Below are 20,961 nucleotides of genomic sequence, written 5' to 3'. Positions count from 1 at the left end.
GTGTATTGTGCCATACACAGGCAACGAGGAGCATAGTCATAACCAGCTTCAAGCATGTTAAAGACCAATCTAAGTAGAAATTAGTTTATGACCTATAATTTTATCTGCCTATCTTTGTATTAATTGTTAAAATAATAAATAGAGGATGACTTTTTCATATCCATTAAAAAACAACAACACATAAAAACATGATAAATCGAGTTGGGTTTTTTTCTTTTGCGAAAGGAGAAAGTAAGCATGTCGGTCCATATTGTCACAAAATTGTGTAGGATGTGATACTTTAAAGGCCTTTATACTAGTGAGTATGAAATAAACCTTGAGTGAGAAAACAAAGATGTATAATAGCGATCTGCAATAGACCCTAACCAGACTTTTTCTGCTGTCTTCCTTTCACAACGGCTAAATCCTAAAAATACTCCATCTCCCAATCCTTTGTTTCCTGGACCCCAGTCTACGCTTAACCCATGTGCTTCGGCAATAAGGAAAAAAGCAAGGGAAAAGGTGACAATGGATGACCTTGAGGCGCAAGTCCAAAAGGAAATGACCCCCATTGATCAAGCGTTCTAGAACCCTGATTCAAAAGATTCTCCTTCTACTGGGTCCAAATCGGGTTCAAATATCTCAGATTATCCTTTATCTGGGCCCCAGGCTGCAAACCCTAGCACGTCTAATGAGCAGAACACCTCCTCCACACGGTTTGAAGCACACAATAACTAGCCCTCATAGACCCTTGACCCATCTGGAGGTAAGTCGATTACCTTCTAATTCCTTGATAATATTGTAGACGTTATTGAAGATTATAGAGCCAGATCCATTTTATATTTTTTCCTGAAAGGCATCCCATTAGAACAAGAGTTCTTTAAATGGACCCGCACAAACTGGGAGAAAAAGGGGTGGTTAATAGAATCATTTAGGGGTCTAGGTAGGGGCTATATTGCCTGAACATTTTTACACTCAGAACATGCAAGAGCTACCCTTCATTATGGTTCCTGGATCATATGTGGCTAGACATGTTATGCATGCATGGGATATTGATTTCCACCCATAGGGGATTTCCAAATCCAAATATCCTATGTGGTTAGAGCTGCCTCTCCTTAACCTTGCCTTTCGGCCTTTCCTACACAATACTGCTGCCCAATTGGGAAGGGTCATTTGGTGCAAACCCAACTCTGATAAATGGGCTAGTTTAAAAGTGCATCCCAGAGTCTGTGTTGAAATGGATTTAAATCAGCCTCTCCTTGATTCCATCAAATTGGTAGGTCTTGGTTTTGAGTTCTCACAGTGGATAACATATCTCAACAAGTGTAGTGTGTTTTTACTGTCATAAAGAAGGTCATCTTATTAGAGATTGCCCTCATCATAAACCCAGATTCTTAGAATCTCCTATTTCTGAGTCCCTTCCAATTGCTCCATAACACTCTATTCCCCCACCCCCCCACCAATCACCCTCTTTGAAACCCTCTAATGTGGATTCCCCACCCAACTCCCCTGTTCCGTCTTCTTCTTCCCTTTCTCATGATAACCCTTACTTCATTGATGTCCTTACTGGTAAAAGAAAAAGAAAGGAATCAATCACCCATCCCCCCTCTAACTCAAAGCTCTCTATTGTGCCTTCTCAACCCACTCTTCTCTTAAGACCCTTCTGCTAGCCCTTTTAGCCCATCCTCATAGCCAGATAGTCCTATGAGAACTCCCCATTCTAGTCCTTTGAGTTCACATTCTTGTTAGTCTTCTAGAGAGAGACCTCCTATAGTTGGTCCTCCTAATCCTCAAGCTTTCTTGTTAGCAAATCAGTTCAATCCTCTCCTCACTGATGAGGATATTCCTAACTCGCAATGAACTGTTGCATACAATCATGGAATGTGAGGGGTTTGACAATCCCATCTTGCAAGTATCACATGAAATAGTCTATTTTAAGCAATCAAACATATGTCTTAATGTTTTAAGAAGTCAAAATTAGTCATTCTCATCTTGATGCTTTGCTTGTTATTATTTGGAAAGAGGCTCATGTTTTTCATACTAACCACTCTGATGGTAGTCATGGGGCAGTGTTGGAATTTTCTCCTTGGTTAGTCAAGTCTATTGTTGCCTCTGAATTTGATCCTTATAATTGTTGTGTGTGGGTTAAAACCCTCGTCCATGGCAATATTCTTAGCTTTTGTTCCATTTATGTGCCCAATTCCTCATCCAAGAGAACTCTTTTGTGAGAGTGGTTGCATTCCCATTTACCTATAGCTGTTTGGGTTCTTGGGGGAGATTTCAACATGGTGGAACACCCTACTGACTGCAGTTGGGATAGTCATCTTGGGTTACCTCACCTTGAGTTTGAAGCTTGGACCCTTGCTCAAAACTCCTTAGGAGTGCATGACCCCATCATGGGAAAAAATGAATCCCATAGACCCCATTGGTTCACATGGAATAACTGTGATGAAGGGTTCCCTCAAAAAATGTGTCATTTGGATAGATTTTATATCTCTCCCAACTTGCTTGTTCTCCATTCTTCATAGGGGCACTTGGTCTATTTGGATTTGACCGCCACTCTTTCTAATTACCTTCCCATTTTCATTACTCTATCTCTTGATGGAGGTAATGCCTTGCCTAATGATTTACCTTACAAAGTTAACACATCTCACCTCCATAATCAGGACTGTATTGATGGCCTCCTCGCTATTTGGAAAGCTGAGCCTAAGCCATAAAATGATGGATGGATTGGCTGGTGGGAAAGAACTATTACCCATTGCACTCTTTTCCTTTGAGATTTTGGTAGAAGAGTTGCAGCTAAAAGTAGGAGACTTGAGAAATCTCTTAAGGGACAACTTGCTCAAGGCAGAAAATGTTTGGATAGCAATCAGCATAGCATTACCTTACAACAATCAATTACTCATAGTGAAAATTTTCTTCACAAATTGGATGCTTTTAAGGGAAAAGGTACTCAATTAAGGGCTCAGTTACAATGGCTAAAAGATGGTGATAGGAGCACAAAGTTTTTCTTTCAATATTTAGAGAATAAACAAAAAAAGGAACATATTTATGTGGTTAAGCTGGATGATGGTGAGTTCCATACCAATCAAGATAAAATCATGAATACATTTTTTGAGTATTATAAACAATTATTTATTGATGAATCTATCAATGACCCTCTGATTCCCTTCTTGGAAGATAGTTTCATTGATTTTATTCCTTGCAAAATTTAGAGTGACTACAACAAATTCCTTGATCACTATCTCTCTACATAAGAGATTAATGAAGCCATGTATAGCCTAGCCTTAGAAAAGAGCCTAGGTTTAGATGGTCTTGGAATCAAATTATACTGTGCATTCTGGCCACATATTAGAGAGGATTTATACAATGTTTATTCGGAGGGCATTGAAATAGGATCTCTAGGTCCTATCATTAATCGGGGTCATATTAAACTTATCCCCAAAGGGAAACATGACGACTCAATGAATGGTTGGTGCCCTATCACTCTACTCAATACTTCATATAAAATCATAGCTAAAGCTTTGGCCAAAATAATTGAACCCATAACTCAAGAAATTGTTAGGCCTGAGCAAATTAGTTTTTTAGGGAGAAGATTTATTTTAGACAATCTTAATCTTTCTTGGGAAACTACTGATTGGGCCTAATAAACAACCTAAGATGTGCTAATTCTTAAGCTTGACTTTGATAAGGCTTATGATCATATTAGGTGGCCCTTCATCCTTAATATGCTTCAATGGTTGGGATTTGGACCCAACTTTTGTGCTCATGTTTGCATGTTGTTCATGGATGCTAACGCAAGGATGGCTGTTAATGGATCCCTCTCTCCTCAATTCTCCCTCCAAAAATCCATCTTCCAAGGCTTCCCTCTTGCCCCCTTCCTCTATGTTCTCTCCACTCATACACTTGGCTATCTTCTTCAGCATGCCCAACCTAATTCGTTGATCCATGGCATTTCCTTACCCAGCAATAGTATTCCACTTAATTCCTACTTTGTTGATGACAACATGATCTTCATCCAAAATTCAGTAGAAGATATCACCAACTTACTTGATACCCTTGATTTTTATTGGTCTGTCTCTGGCTCCAAATTAGCTATGCATAAAACTGAATTTTGGATGACAATTCCCAACCATCATCATCCATGGATTCCAATAGCTTGGAAAGAAATTAAGCATGGTACTATTAACATATATCTTGGCATACCATTTGGTTTGGGAGTCTCCTTGAAGGATATGTGGAGGTGGTTTTTTAATAAATTTAAATCAAATTTGCTTGCTTGGTCAAACCGCTTCTTATCTATGGTTGGGCGTATACAAGTGGCTAAAAAAATTCTCTCAAGGCTAGTCATGTCTACACCTCCTCTTGTTGGTTTCTTCTAAATCGTGCTATAACAACCTTGCACAACTCATACACAACTTTATTTGGTCTAAATGGGGTAATAGAAAGGGTATGTGAGCCACTTCATGGTCACATTGTATTCTTCCCAAGGAGAAAGGTGGTTTGGGTATCATCAATCCTTTAATGCAAGGAATTTGTCTTTCAACCAAATAATCAACAGAGTAGTGGAAGGAAATGTTGCTTGGAAAAGTCTTATAAGATATCATATACAAACAACTATTGTTGGTAAAGCTTGGTGTTATGTTCATTAGCATGACAAGATTCTTCTATCTGAATATTTCAAGATCCATGGATCAAGTCCCCTCGACTGCATATGGAAATCTTGGCAATTTATCTCACCAAAGTTGTCATGGTATGATCAATATTTCAACCATGTGCTTAGTTTTTCTACCCCCTCTATATGGTGGAATTGATTATGATAATCTAATAGCATGGATTTAGCCAAGACTCCTTTGTTCAAAGCCATCACCTCTTCAAGAAAGGCATCCAGATGTTTAGAGATTCATGGGATCCATCTAGCTTCTCATTGAAATCATGGAACCAAATTAAGGAATGTTTCAATCTTAGTTATATAGACAAGGCCACTATGTTGGAACTCCAAAGAATGGTTCATCCTCACATCACATTTGTCATGTCTTCTAGTTGTCACTCATTCTTTCATAAGGACTGGAGGTGGCCCAATGGCAACAACATCAGAGATTTTCCTCTTAAAATCCTCTATAAGAAGCTTGTTTCATGCTTACCTCTTTCATGTCGACTCAACATTATTTTGAATTGCAACTTTACCAAATCCTATTGGAATAAACTCAACCTGCAAATTCAGAAAACCAAAGCTGATTCACAATCTCAACTTGTAGCTTGGAAATTGTTGCATGCTAAAGTCCCAATTGCATCTCATCTTAACTTTTTACACCCTCCTCCTTCATGTCCATTTTATGGTAAGACTGAAACATACAAGCACTTTTTTTGGTCTTGCCCTCATGTTAAATTGCTTTGGAAAGCTCTTATGGAAACCTTACTAGTTCTCTTTCATTTTCCTTTGTCATGGAAGACTGCTCTCCTAAGGCCTTCTAAAGTTCATGACTTATTATCTATCTTTTGTCGTCTTATTATCATTAAAAATATTTAGAAAATTCATTGCCAGGCTGCCTTGTCACACTTGTTCTCACCACTTGAGATCGAAATCCTCACCATCTGCTCCAACCTACATATCCAAGTGTTGAGAATATCATCATATTTGCATGAGTGCAACTCAACCAATGAGGATCTCTACAAACAAGTGTAATGTTTGAAGTCTCAAATTCAAACCAAGGTCGTACCCAACACTCAACAAAAAATATTGATGAATTATATGTTTTCTTCTATGTTTATATCAACCATTCATCCCTACCTACTAGTTCCAAAGACTATAGTAAGGGCTTGGCTAGAGAGGACACCCCATGAAGGAAGCTAAGAATGCAAAGTCGAAGGAGGTGGGTCTGGAGGTGAACTTGGATATCGTGGGAGACAAGGCCTAGGATGGATCCAATCTGGATATTGAACTTTATTTCAAAAATGACATGAACTACTTCAACAAGGTCTTCCTTTCGGTTCAGAAGGAAATAACAAGCATAAAAGCTAAACAGGTCCAGGAGGCCAGTAAAATTGAAACTTTAGAAGCTATTGGCACTGGTAAATTTAGTTCCCTCCCTAAATGCTTAAGTGAGCTTACCAAGGCTATCAAAAATGTGGATGAAATCATAAATGCCCAACACAATAGATTTCAAACCTTGGAAGATAGAGTTGTAGCTACTAAAAAGAGGATGAATGGGGTTGAGAAGACTCAAAAAGATTGGGGAGCAGAGTCATAAGATTTTAAAGGCTACCTCTTACAACATTAAGGTTCTTATCAGCAAGCTTGAAAGTGACAAAGGGGATAAGGCCTTTGGGGACACCATTGAGGTGAAGGAAGACACCCCTGGAGATAAGGAAATGGGACATGGAAAAAGAACTCGTGCAAGCACCAGAAAGAAGCAAAACCAAAGCAGGTGTATTAAAGAGATCAAGTGGACTGTTGAGAACATGGAGCAACTGGAGCTAGAAGCTGTCGAGTTGCTAAAGAACTTTACCTAGTCCTGACTATTGTCTTGTCTTTATGTCCTGTGTGTTGTGCCTTTCTGTTGCTAGCCTTTTGTTATCTGGTCAGCTGTCTTTTCTATGTCTGTTGTCTCTAGCTTTTTCAGTTTTCTCTAATGGCTATGTTTTGATCTGTAAAGGCTTTCAGTGGCCCTTCAAAACCTATTTTTCCCTAATCAAAAACAATAAATATTTTGCTAAATGGATAATTCACATGAAACAATTTCCCAGGAAGTGAAGGATGATGATCAATCAATGGACATAGAGCAAGACCACCAAGGAGGATCACAAGCTTTCATGTGTCTTAAAAAATTAATTTTCATGTGAATAACCATGTTCATAGTTTATCAAAGCCTGGATTTTATCAGAGGTTGGTGTAGATAATTACTTACAAGGTTTAGTGAGAGCACAACCAACTAATCAACAGGAAATGTTCCAGTGAGGTACCACCCTCAATTAGCAAAATATCATTGATTACCATGGGATGCAGCAAGCTGAACACTAAGGTGATCCCATGATGCAGACCATGAAAATTGCCATTATATAGACATATACAAAGAATTGGGTATAGCAGAGGTTAAAGACAAAAACAAGCATTAATGTTAGAAGGTGTTATCCAAATGGATCCTTCTTTAGATTAGGAGAGGATCAATGATGCTCTACATAAGCATCAGCAAAGCCTGGACAAGTGCTCACCGTCAACCTCCAAAGGAGCCAATGGTGGCTTTTTTGTTCCCTCTATTTCATCAGGTCAGAGATACTCATGTAGTGTTAAACTTAACAAGATAAATTACATAGGTGAAATGGAGGATTCTGATACATAGTGAATAATCAGATGTCAGTGGCCCTAATACCAAATTGATGCGAAAATGCGTGCCAAAACTTAGCCTTCAAAACTCTTGCTAACAATATCAACAAAATTAACAAAATCTACAAAGAATATGACTTTCATAAATTCTAGTAGTGAGAGTTTGTGCATAGCATAAATTGTTGCACGAAAACTCTCCCTTATGTCTAGGCTTAAAAAAATTGCCTCTCTTTTATAGCCAAGAATAGACTAATTCAAGCCTAAAACTAATCTGATGAAATTCTTCTTGTTTAGGAATAATTTCCAAATTTACACTAACCTCTTATCTTTTATTTCAAACAAATTGATCTGGAAGAGGTTACAACCTCGTAATTATACTGTAATTATGCCATCTAAAAAAAATTAGAATAAAGTGACAAATATATAAACATTGTGCCTACATCACAATCACATATTTAAATTTACCAAAACTCTAATATATATCAGGAAAGCATTCAACTTATTATGGACACAGCAATAATAATCAAATGTATATGGTTTTGAAAATATATGAATATATTCTTGGGATGTGAGAGAGGATGGATTTGGTTATTTAATTCTTTCATTTTAAATGTACTATTGAATTCAAAAGAGCTAAGACTACGTCACCAAAGAATGATGAACACAATTAATCAATTTTGATTCTTAAATTTCAAATTAGTTCTATCTTTTTTCAAATGATTTATACTTTTCTAAATTCTCTTCAAATAAATAAATAATTTCATAGCATTAAATTTTAATTAACAAAATATTTTAAATTTATTGGTTGTTTCTTTATTATTCTTAGCTAGACTAAGCCTTTTTTCTTGATGTTGAGATATATTTGCATAAATCAACACTTTTCAAACATTGTATGGAGAGAGCGAATGTGGTTTTTGATTAATCCATACAATATCCAATCATTTAAATATTCCTCTAGAAAATCATGAATAAATGACTTGAATGTGTTCCACAAAGGCACCATTGTATACATAAAAGATCCTCTTTTAGTAGTAAATGTAGTTTCTGGCTGGTCTTCCTCCATGAGTTAGATTTGATGGTAATCAAAGGAATCATTAGTGAATGAATAGATCTCTCACTATAGAATAGACTCCAATATTTTGTTTATGCAAGGTGTACGGGAGGGATCATGAATGTGTGCTTTATTAAGCTCAAAAAAATATTCACATTCTAATTTTTTCTATCTTCTTTATCTATATCATCATAGCACTCATCCACTCAGAATCCTCCACTGGTTTTATAATACCTACTCCTCACATCTAATCTAATTATGTTGTCACTCTCTTTTTCATGTATGAATTAAGATGGTAAGTTATTTTCTTTTGTGGTTTGGTGTACTCCTTTATTTGCATCTTCATTACCCTAACTTCTTGTATGAATTCCATTTAGGTAAAAGTTTGAGGAAATAAATCTTTGTACTCAGAAAATAATTCAGTGACTACCACAATGACCTATTCATCCTAGTAGTCTTTAATATTTGTAGGATTTTGCCAAGATCAAGGGCACAATGAAAAGCATAAAAAGACAGATAATAAAATGACAAGAACAAACTGTATTCTCATCAATATGAAAATGATCAACTAGATTAATCAATACAATGAATATAGGCCTGCGTATATAGGCAAGGCCATATGGATGTACGAGCACACAATTATGACATGTGGCTCAATGAGAAACAAGGGTAGGTAAGAAATACTAGGGGTAGGTAGGAGAAATAATATAATATTCCACAAGAGGTGGATGACCCACCAAATGTGGAGAGTAATAGCAAAATAAGACAACAAAAGGTGGAATTTCTCCTACAAGCTCTATCCCTATGTGCCCACTTCCATAGGTGTCTCAAATCCAAACTACGAAGAGATGTATTATCCTACGTTAACTTAAGTAAAGTGTAATAATATCCAAAATGAATATTTATTTACACCAACACCCCCCCTTAAGTGCAACTTAGGGGAATGAAGACTCAAGTCAACAATGCAAGATGGGTCCTGGCTACTAGGCCATAATAGGTACCCATGTACAATATGCAAATGCAAGCAAAACAATGCAATGCAATCTCTCACAAATGAAGAAAGGGAGAAAACCTAGTGGGAAAAAACTCCCCCCCAAAAGAGAGATGAATGTACAAAAGACTCTCAAAGAAGGACAAAACCTCAAAGAGGAAAAAGTCCCCCTCATAAGAGAGAAAGGAGAAGTCAGCTGAACCCCCCTAATGACACATCTCGCACCCCCAAGAGAGCTCACAACTGCTGGAACTTACTCTTGGTGAAAGGTTTGGTGAATATGTCAGCAACCTGCTCTGCTATAGGACAATACTGCAAATCAATGACCTGCTCTTGAACGAGCTCTCGGATATAGTGCATATGAATCTCGATGTGTTTGATCTGCTGGTGCTGGACCGGGTTCTTCGAGATTGCAATAGCACTTTGATTGTCACAATGTAGAACTATCGGCCGTGGAGTGGTGAATCCAAACTCTATGAGAATCTGCTGGAGCCAAATGGTCTCAGTTGTTGCGCTAACAGTGCCTCGATACTTAGCCTCAGTCAAAGAGAGAGCAATAGCATGTTGCTTCTTGCTCTGCCAACAAATGGGGCCTGAACCAAGGTGAAAACTATAACCAAAAGTAGACTTACGATCATCAAGATCGCCAGCCCGATCGGAGTCTGTGTAACCAACCAAGGGAAGTCCTGTGCCTGCTGCATAGTGAATCCCATAGTGATGTGTACCCTGGATGTAATGAAGGATGAATTTGGCAGCTTTCCAATGAAGCTCATGTGGTGCCTGCATGAAGCGGGAAACCATGCCAACTGCAAATGAAATATCAGGGCGTGTATGGGTCAAGTAAATGAGACTACCCACAAGCTGACGATACAAAGTGGCATCAACTAGTGGAGAAGAACACTGAGCCTCAAGCTTGACTCCTGAAAGAAAGGGAGTCGGGGTAGGCTTACAATCAGCCATATGAAAGCATGCAAGTAGATCAAGAGCATACTTGGGCTGTGATAGTGTAATCCCAAAAGGTGACTGTGAAATCTCTATCCCAAGAAAGTAGTGCAAAAGACCCAAGTCGGTCATAGCAAATCTGTCATGCAAAGCAGATTTGACCTTGCTAATGATGGATGCGGTACTCCCTGTAATGATCAAATCATCAACATAGAGCACAAGTATCAAGTGAGAGTCATCCTGTTGCAAAATGTAGACATTTAGATCGGAATGACACCTGGTGAACCTTGCAAAGAGAAGAACGGAATCCATCTTGGTGTACCAAGCCCTGGGGTCCTGCTTAAGGCCATAAAGAGATTTCTGTAGTCTGCAAACCAAGGAAGTATCCTAGATGAAACCCTATGGCTGCTCCATATAAATCTCCTCATCAAGATCACCATGAAGAAAATCACTCTTCACATCCATATGATGTACAACCCAACCATGAGCTTCTGCAATAGCAAGTGTCAAATGAATGGAGTTCATCTTGGCTAAGGGTGCAAAGGCCTCAGTATAGTCAACACCTGCAACCTGAGAGAAACCTTTCACAACAAGCCAAGCCTTATACTTATCCACACTACCATCCACTGCAAACTTCATCCGATAGATCCACTTACATCAAACCATCTTTCTCCCCTTAGGGAGATGGACTAGATCCCATGTGTTGTTCCTCATCAAGGAACTATACTCTTCCTCCATAGCTTGGTCCCACTCAGGAACCCCTGATGCTTCCCTAAATGTCTATGGATCGAAAGCGGTAGCAATGAATGCATGTGGAAGATCCTGATGTTGTGATCGAGTTCTTCATGTATCTGAAGGATCCCCTACAAGAGAACCCACAGACTCAAGTGTCTATCGAGCCCAATGAGGTCTATGTGGAGGTGGAGAACAAGGCTCCTCAACTAAAAGTGGACCCTGCAGAGGTGTAACCCTATGAGTCGAAGTTGAAGGAGTCTCATCATCTGAATCACTAACTTCACTATCCACAATGGAGGAAGGTGGAGGAGGTAGAGAGGCTAAGCTAGGAGAGCTTTCCTCAAAGTGAACACTACTCTCAATGAACACCTCATGTGTCTCTGGATCCATCAATCTATATGCCTTAACACCCTCAGGATATCCAACAAATATGCAAGACCGACTCTGAGGTTCCAATGCCTTGCATTTCTGCGGAGTTATGCGAGCCCATGCTAGACACCCAAAGACTCTGAAATGTCTCACAATCGGTTTCCTACTAGCCCAAGCTTCAAAAGAAGTAATACCTTGCAAAACTTTGTGAGGAACCCGATTCTGGATTGATAGCCTCTGCCCAAAAAGCGAGATCAAGAGAATGTGCATGTATCATACAACTAGCTATTTCTTTGAGAGTTCTATTCTTGCGTTCTGCAACCTCGTTCTATTGTGGAGTGTATGTGACAGAATGCTGAAGATCAATCCCCTCAAATGTACAAAAATCCTCAAGTCTTTTGTTCACATATTCCCTTCCATTATCTGTACGAAGAATCTTGACCACTTTCCCTAATTGCTTCTCCACACGAGTCTTGAAGTCCTGAAATCTGTCAAATACTTCACTCTTATGAATAAGAAAGTAGACCCAAGTGAATCGGGAGTAGTCATCAATGAAGGTGAGAACATAGCAAGCCTTACTAAATGAAGGTGCTGGAAATGGACCTGCTACATCGTTGTGAACAAGTTGAAGAACTTCCAAAGCTCTCCAAGCTTTCCCCTTATCAAACTTCTCTTCAGGATGCTTGCCCAGGGAACAACCTGAACATACACCCTCTAAAAAACTGATTCAAGGTAGACCGATGACCATGTCTTTAGTGCTGAGCTGCTAAAGATAGTGGTAGTTGAGGTGACCAAGCCGCTCATGCCATAGTTTACTTTCTGAATTTGAATGAGTAAGCAAGGCCCTCGAAGGTGAACTTGGCACAAAGTGGGAGAATGAATAAAGCCTTGAGTTGTCATTGACTTGTCCCATTGCTACCAAGGCATCATCATCAAGTTCCTTTACCACAACTAAATCTGGTGTAAACTCAACCTTTTTCCCATTCCCATAGTGAGTGATTTGGTAGATAGAGAGAAGGTTGGTAGACAAGTTAGGAACATAGAGAACATTCTCAAATGTTCCATCATCAATGTCAACTGAACCTTTCCCTTCAACCTCTACTTGTGTATCATCACCTATGTAAATGTGAGGTACCTTAGATGGCTCCAATGAAGAAAACTGCTCCTTTGTAGAACCCATGTGATATGAGGCACCAGAGTCAAGTATCCATTGTTGTGAAGAACTTGTTGTAGCAACAAATGCTTGCCCTTTTCCCTTAGACTGTGAGGAAGAGGAAGGAGATGAATCCTTCTTTGTGTAGGCGGATGGCAAGTTGATGTTGTTTTTCTTAAGAAGATTAGTTAACTCATCAACTTGCTTTGTGTGGCATTGATGCTCATCATGACCATACTTCTTGCAACATGCACAAGTTGGTTTATCCTTCTTAGGTGGTGTCCCCTTGTTGGAAGAGAATGAAAAATCACCTTGTGATGGAGAGGATGATTTTCCTTTTTCCTGGTGTGGCTTAGACTTAGAGTGGTTCTTCTTCTTGTTGGAATCTTTGCCTTGACTTCCTTGATTCCCTTGATTTGCCACCAAAGCCTTGGACTTTGAAGACTTGAGAAGCCCCATGTTCAACAACTTATATTGTTCCAATATTAACATTTCTATGAAAGCATCAAATGAAGGCATAACATAGGAAATCCCCACTGTCAAATGATGAGTTTGGAAGCTAGATACAAACGCTGCATATTCTGGTGCAAGCTTGTCCAACAAGTTGAATATCAACTGAGCATCCTTTTTGTCAATTCCACAATCCTTAAGCTTTGTTCTTAGCTCATTTGCTTTGGTGGCATAATCTTGGATTGTATCAAAACTCTTGGGATCCAAGTTGGTGAGCTCATTGTCAATCTGATAGTCTCTAATTTCATCAACTTGACCATATAATTTCTGAAACATATCCCAAGCCTCTTTGATTGTTTACACTTCTCAATGTGAAAAATGAGGTCATCGGATACATACTTGCGCAAAGTTCCAAGAGCCATGCAATTCTTTGTGAGCCATTCTAATTGAGCATTTGGATCAGCTTTAGGATCAGGTGGTGCTATTATTGTTCCATCTATGTAATGTGTGAGACCCTTTTCCATTAATTTACTCCATACTTTAATTTTCCATGATGCATAATTATGTGGAGTTAAAGGTGGAAATTTATTAGGACCCATTGCAACAAAAATGGAAAGAGCACAAAGAGAGGCACAATCACACAAGACACCCCCCCAAATTCACTTAATCAAAGAATTCCCCCCAAAAGTGATGATTTGGCACTTTATACTTAGTGCGTATACAATAGGCCATTTGCAATAAATGGCAAAGTGGACTTCTGATTACAATTTTACAACTACCATAATAAGGCCAAAAGAGACTCAAACTAATAATGCAAGAGATCTAACTAAGATCCAAGAAATTTACAAGTACCTAATAGGCCAAATAAGACCAATATCTAAAAGTACAATTTCCACTCAAAATATTTGAAATCTGATCATAGATTATGAAAGTAGATGAAAAAATATGCACTTTCAAAAAAAAATGACACCTGAAAAGGAGGTCGTATGAGCTCAAACGAGGCCTTTGAAGTTGCAGAATTGAGGATTGGACAGGTACAGCTGAGAGAATCCAAAAATTTTGAAAACCTTGTGCACCAAAATTAGAAAATAACCATACCACTGTGAAGATCATGAAATTTTAGCCCATTTCAAAAAAAATTGCACCAAAAAAGGAGCAAAAATGAGCAAGATACGGCCTTTCAAAGTTGGACTGCAAAACTGAAAAGCTCAATGGAGAGGGGTTGAAAATTTTTAAAAAACTACTAATGTGGTGCTGACATCAACAATTTACTATCTTAAATTTGATGGCAATATGACCATCACGAAAACTTCACCTCCCTCCTGACTGGGCATCCGTACCGTACGGACTGATGACTGGGTGCGGTGACTGTGCAGCTGACTGTGCGTATGGATTACTGATGTGGCACTGCAACAGGGTGTACGGTAGTCGATCGCGGGCCAGTGGCTGCCTGCCATGTGGTGGGCATGGGTCTGTGTGTTTAGAAGATGCCGGAGAGGAGGGAAGCGGGCTGCCGAAGAGCCAAGCCGAGAGCCGAGGGGGCCGACGGGAGTTTACACGGTAGCGGTGCAGGGTACCGAAAGACCAGTGCAGGCATCGGATGATGGGGACTGCATGGGTGTCAGCATCAGATGGGAAGCAGCATGGGTGGCATCAATGGAAGGTACACAACGTGACAGAAGCCGGAGAGTACAGGCGGCGCAGCCTGCAAACAACGCAGGTACAAAGGGCACGGGGGAGGGGAGGGGGGGTCTGGGGAGCCCCCAAAAATATATTTTTTTTGTTTTTTTTTAATTTTTAATTTTTTATTTATTTTTTTCAAAAATTTTGATCGCCCTTTTTTTTATTTTTTCAAATTTTTTTGAAAAATAATTAAATTTTTTTCGAAATCCATACGATAATAGCCAAAATGGGGAAAAAAAATTTCTCACCAAAATAGGTCAACTTTATAGTTGAAATTCATGGAAACGGCCTCCCGGATTCAACAGTGATGTCCAAATCGCTGTATGATGCCCCCCAAAAATGAAGATCCCCAAATCCAAAAATAGAAGCCTCCAAAATGTCTCCGAAAAACTAATCAATGAAGCCCCAATGGCTCTGATACCATGTAGGATTTTGCCAAGATCAAGGGCACAATCAAAAGCATAAAAAGAGAGACAATAGAATGACAAGAACAAACTATATTCTCATCAATATGCAAATGATCAACTGGATTAACCAATACAATGAATATTGGCTTGCTTATATAGGCAAGGCCATATGGATGTATGAGCACACAATTATGACATGTGGCTCAATGAGAAACAAGGGTAGGTAAGAAATACTAGGGGTAGGTAGGAGAAATAATATAATATTCCACAAGAGGTGGATGACCCATCGAATGTGGAGTGTAAAAGCAAAATAAGACCACAAAAGGTGGAATTTCTCCCACAAGCTCTATCCCTATGTGCACACTTCCCTAAGTGTCTCAAATCCAAACTACAAAGAGATGCATTACCTGAGTTAACTTAAGTGTAATAATATCCAAAATGAATATTTATTTATACCAACAATATTCACCATTTTCGGTTTATCCATGAAGGCTATATTTTCTTCTCCAAACTTTAGAGGCTGGTCATAATAGTAATTATGAGAATCTCTTTCAAGTTGTAATTTTCATTCCCCTTCTTCTACTGATATTTCAATATTAGGGTCTGAATCTTCTTCATGTTAGTGTGTTGTATAGCATCTATGTTCCACTAAATGTGTTTTATTTTCCAACCATTATATTAGTTTCCATATACATTGGCTATAGAATGGTATATTTTGAAGTTGTGGAGTAGAGGTTAATTATAGAGGTGATTTGATGATATTTTCTTGATTCTTCTTAATGTAGTACAATTTTTTTTTCATTCCAAATGAAGAATGTATGAATAATGTATTTTTGAAGCTCATCCCAATCTTTACTATCTACTATTCTTTCTTGATTGAGGTACAAGGATTGTACTACTGGTGTTAGGGTCGAATAGAAAAGTTGAATGTATAGGTTGTGATCATATTCCCTATATCCTTTCCATGTGGTAATACATACATGAAGCTGATTGATAAGACCTATATATTTTGGGATAATGGAGTATTCTCCATCTTATACCTATAAGACCTATATAAAATTTTTGAAGACACCAGATTGGAATATTATCTCTATGCTTTTCCCTCTAGCAAGTGACATTACATACTAAAGTGTCTTAAAGTGCAGCAATTGTTGGGATTCATCTTGAAAAATTCTTTCTATATCTAATATATATTCATTCACATCTCCCACTCTTAAAAATATTGGTCATTTGATGAATGAACTACCCCTTTGAATGTAATTTCTATATTTTGTATCTTTTGTTCTTTCAAGGTGATAGTTTTTGTTTTTGTATTTTCTAGATGGATTTGTAACATGAAAGCCCTTTTGAATCCATACACCTTGTGGGTGCATCGTTGTCATTCTTTAATGTTGGATCTTTTGGAAACGTATATAAGTCATGGATTATTGTCTTTTTCTACTTCAAGGTATGTCTTATGCTCTCTTTCTCCTAATTGAATGTATACTACTTAGTTATCACCTAGATAACATATTTCTACCTTCCATGAATCCTTAGTTCCATTAAAATTGACAAATCATTCCCAATCTTGTAGTGCCTAAAAGTATTCAATGGATCCTTCATTTCGGCTACCTCAAATTCTACTAGTTGCTTAAGGCCTTGAATGTTTACTTCCACATTTATCTAAGGTCCCTTTGTTTTTATGCCAGATTCATCTACCAAACTTATGTTGATCAGAATTTTGACCAACTTGGGGTGGCCTATTTAGACATTTAAATACATATTTGATCATATTTATTGATTTATTAATTTATTGAATTTTAATAAATATGAACAAATATATTTTTAGACATGAAATTAAATGTTTCGAATTGATTTGAAATACTATTTAGTTATGTAATCTCATCGTTCAAAATGTGTTAATAGAGAGAAAAGTAGTTATTCTTTTTACATTTAAAAGTAAAAAAGATAGGTCGAAAACGACAACAGGAGATAAATGAACGTCATAGACATGAAAGAAAAAAATAATCTTTCACATCTACCGGTCATGAAGGTAGGTCGTAAACGACGAGAGGACATAAATACGAATTGCTCAATGGGAAAATGATGAGAAGTTACTCACATTGAAGTCAATTTGAACATTTATTTCACCGATCAAAGACAGCGACAATATATTAAAACTCTAGCTATATTTTTTAGCTACGACACATTCAGAAAAATCACATAGATCTTTTAAATAGAAAAAGAATGTTTAATTTAATATGTTAAGCGTAATTTTCTTTGTGGTCTTACATCGGCGAACATCACTAGTTTATTCACTCTTGTTGACAATGGCTTAAGTGGCCAATCCTTTTGTTGTCTCGCTAATTGGTCTATATTGCAAAACATAAAGTTCAGTCATCTTTCTCACAAAACGTAATGATCCAAGGTATGAGTAGATAGGAAAGAAATCAATTTTGTAAAAACAATTATATTTATATACTTATATTTTATAAAATTTGTAAATTCAATCTATTTGACTCGAAACCAAAGCATAAGATCTAGACAGTTGCAAATAAATAATTGTTCCAATATTTCTTTGTTGTGTACAGAGCCTAATCAATACATCGGATTTTGACGATTTTCTTTTAGTTGTCTTCATATGCAACATAACTGCTTATAGTTATTTTTCTGGCTTTTGGGTCATAATGATGCACATTGTCGGATCAAGTATACGCACAAAGGTCAAAAAGTACACATCTTAAAGTGTCACCTGATACCTAATTAAAGATGTTCTAGTAGCTATCCACTCAAAATCGCCAGTACTTGTGGACAAATGTCGCAATAGTTTCCTAGAAATGTTCCAATAGTGGTGCACAAATGGGTCAATTATGAACAAAAATTGACAAAAAGTGATCAGCTATTGGTACATGTGAAATTTATTAATAGTCTTTCCAAAAATTAGAACTATGATGACTATTGGGGGTCACTATGACAGTAAGTGTACTATTATTGGAACTATCAGTGCTCTTCCCCTATATAACCATTGATTGTGTATTATACAAACAAATTCCTCCATGTTAATCTAAGTAGAAATTAGTTTATGGTCTTTAATTTTATCACCTTCCATCTTTCAAATTTTCATTAAGAAAAAAAGACATACACAAACAAGATAAACTGAAATGGATTACTTTTTTCTACTTTTGAATTAATGAAGTAAGCACGTTAGTAAAAAAATATAACATATACTAGAAAAATGAAACAAATATTATGTCAGAAAAGAAAGACGTATCATAGCTCATTGGATGAAGAATATTTAATAATAAGAACGTCACAAAAAAAAATGACAAAGGACATATGACTGGTTTAACAATGAGAAGTTTGTATTATAAAATATTATTTATACTAGCACTTGCACTAAATCAAGGTGCAATGGTTACTTTGATAGTAAAATATAATTTGAATAATATATTCGAGGATATATAATTATATAATAGAAAAATTGCATTAATTAGTGATATAAATTAATTGGTTTTAAAATATAATAATATAAATACAAATGCATGCAAATATTAAAATCTAAATATGAATGTAAGCAAATTTATTTGAAAATATAAATTGTACCAAGATTTGAACTTTGATGACAAGAACAACAATGAATAATTTTAGTAAATTAATATTATTAATATCTTCAATCAATAAACTTTTTTATATAAAATAAGATATTTGAAAGAAAAAATAATTTAAAATTATTAACATTTATTATTAGACTATTTTTTCTCATTTTTGTAAATGAATATAAAAATTTATATATTTGGGAAAATCTTTTTAAGTAAAACCATTTCACAAAATTTAACTACTGCTAATACAATAATAAAACTCTTCTTCAATCTTATGTAATTTTCAATATGCACATCAACAATAGTTCACAAATTATTTGAAACTATGTTTGAGCTATAGGTACGAATTTAAAAATAAAATAAAAAATTGGCACTTTCCAAAACCTAGAAAAATCTATGTAGAAAATATAAACCTATAAATAATAAAAAAATTCAAAAAAAACCAATACAAATAATCTAACATACCTATCTTAAGAATTTGGTATGCTTCTTGAGATTAACAATATTTCTATATATTAGAGGTATGCTAATTATCTATTATGATTTTTGACATTTTGCAACAATAGAGAGTAACACTATACAATAACTTTTCTAAAGTATTGTATGTATGCATCAATAGGATATAGGTAATAATATTATAAGATTATAAATAATATTTTCATATATTATTATATTATATTATATTATCTATTTTTTAATATTATATTCATATTTTTTTGATAATATTATGATTATGATATTAATTTATTTTTCTTATATTATCTTTATTTAATACTGTAGACACTTAAATTTGGTTGATTAATTTAATCAGATCAAATATCCTAAGTCCCATATATTAGTTGAATAATTCATGTTATTCAATTTAGATCAAGTATCCTTTGTGGCTAATTTAATTAAATGAAGCCATGCCCCATTAACCAATTAAATAATCAATCTATTAATTAATTATCTCCTGCCAATCCTTGAATTAATTAATCCAATTAATTAATTCCACATTTTCTAATCTTTGAATGAATCAATCAAATTAATTTATTCTCCTTTTCATCCCTTTTATTTAAATTAATTAAATTCAAATATTCTCTTTTGATCACATGTCTACTAACTTCTAACTACCTAACTAACCCCCTTCTAACCTAACTTATAATCTAGGCCTTGGGTTCTAACCATCCCTATCACCCTAAACTAACCATATCCTAACCTTATCCTAACCTCTCCTCACATGTGTGTTTACACACATATTCCCTAATTTCCTTAATATTAAGAAATTGAAGCCTATTTTAGGTGGCTTCCTCCCAAAAGAGACATGTGTCCTTGAGGACACATGTCAAACCTCTTTTTACATGTGTCTCTCTTAAGGACACTTGTCATTCTTGGGATTGCTACTTGTCCTCAATTTTCTGATCCCATCCTCTCCTCCTATCTCTTATTTAATCCCCCTCATTTTCTAGCAAATCCTCCACTTTGATTACATTGCATCATTAGAATGTAAGATTTTTGTCATCATTAGCACATCCATATTGTCATAACGCCCAATTTCATCCCTACTTCATATCATCCAATCCTCATATCTTGAATCCAATCACCATAATCACATCATGCAACAATATCAAGCATATGTTGTGTCAATGAGCACACATCCGAACATGGGATAATCAAATCAAAGATTTTTAATAGAATTTACACATTGTTTAGTTTTTAATGTCTTTTAATGTTTTATTCATGTCTTTCTAGCATCCTAATCTTGTGGTGTTTGAGATAATTGTATTTTCCTTATTGTCATTGTAGGCATTTCAATCACTTATATTCGAGTGTTTTTCTCACACATTTTTTGGCATGCCAGGTGGGACCCGTGTCATGGGTTAATTTAATTCGATTTGCAGGTTGCCATTTTTAGCGGGGTTATAAATCTGGTAGGTTTCTGTTTTTAACAGGTTTCTAAATCTAGCAAGTTTCTATTTTAGCAGGTTTCTAAATCTAGCAAGTTGCCATTTTTAGCAGGTTTCTATTTTAGGAAGTTGCCATTTTTAGTAGATTTCTAATCTTTTGGGTTTCCCTTTTTAGTAGGTTTTTATTTTTAGAAATTTTTTGTTTTTAGTAGGTTGCTATTTTTAGCATGTTTGTAAATCTGGCTGGTTTTCATTTTTAGCAAGTTTCTAAATTGGGGAGGTTTTTTTTAGCAGGTTTACGTTTTAAGTAGGTTGCCATTTTTAGTAGGATTCTAAATCTCATAGGTTTTTATTTTTGGCAAGTTTCCATTTTAGTAGGTTCCTAATTTTAGAAAATTCCAAAAAAATAAAAA

The sequence above is a fragment of the Cryptomeria japonica genome, chromosome 7 (assembly GCF_030272615.1).
Source record: "Cryptomeria japonica chromosome 7, Sugi_1.0, whole genome shotgun sequence".
Classification (NCBI taxonomy): Eukaryota; Viridiplantae; Streptophyta; class Pinopsida; order Cupressales; family Cupressaceae; genus Cryptomeria; species Cryptomeria japonica.
The sequence above is the reverse complement of the archived record's forward strand: the minus strand, read 5'-3'. Positions refer to the sequence as shown.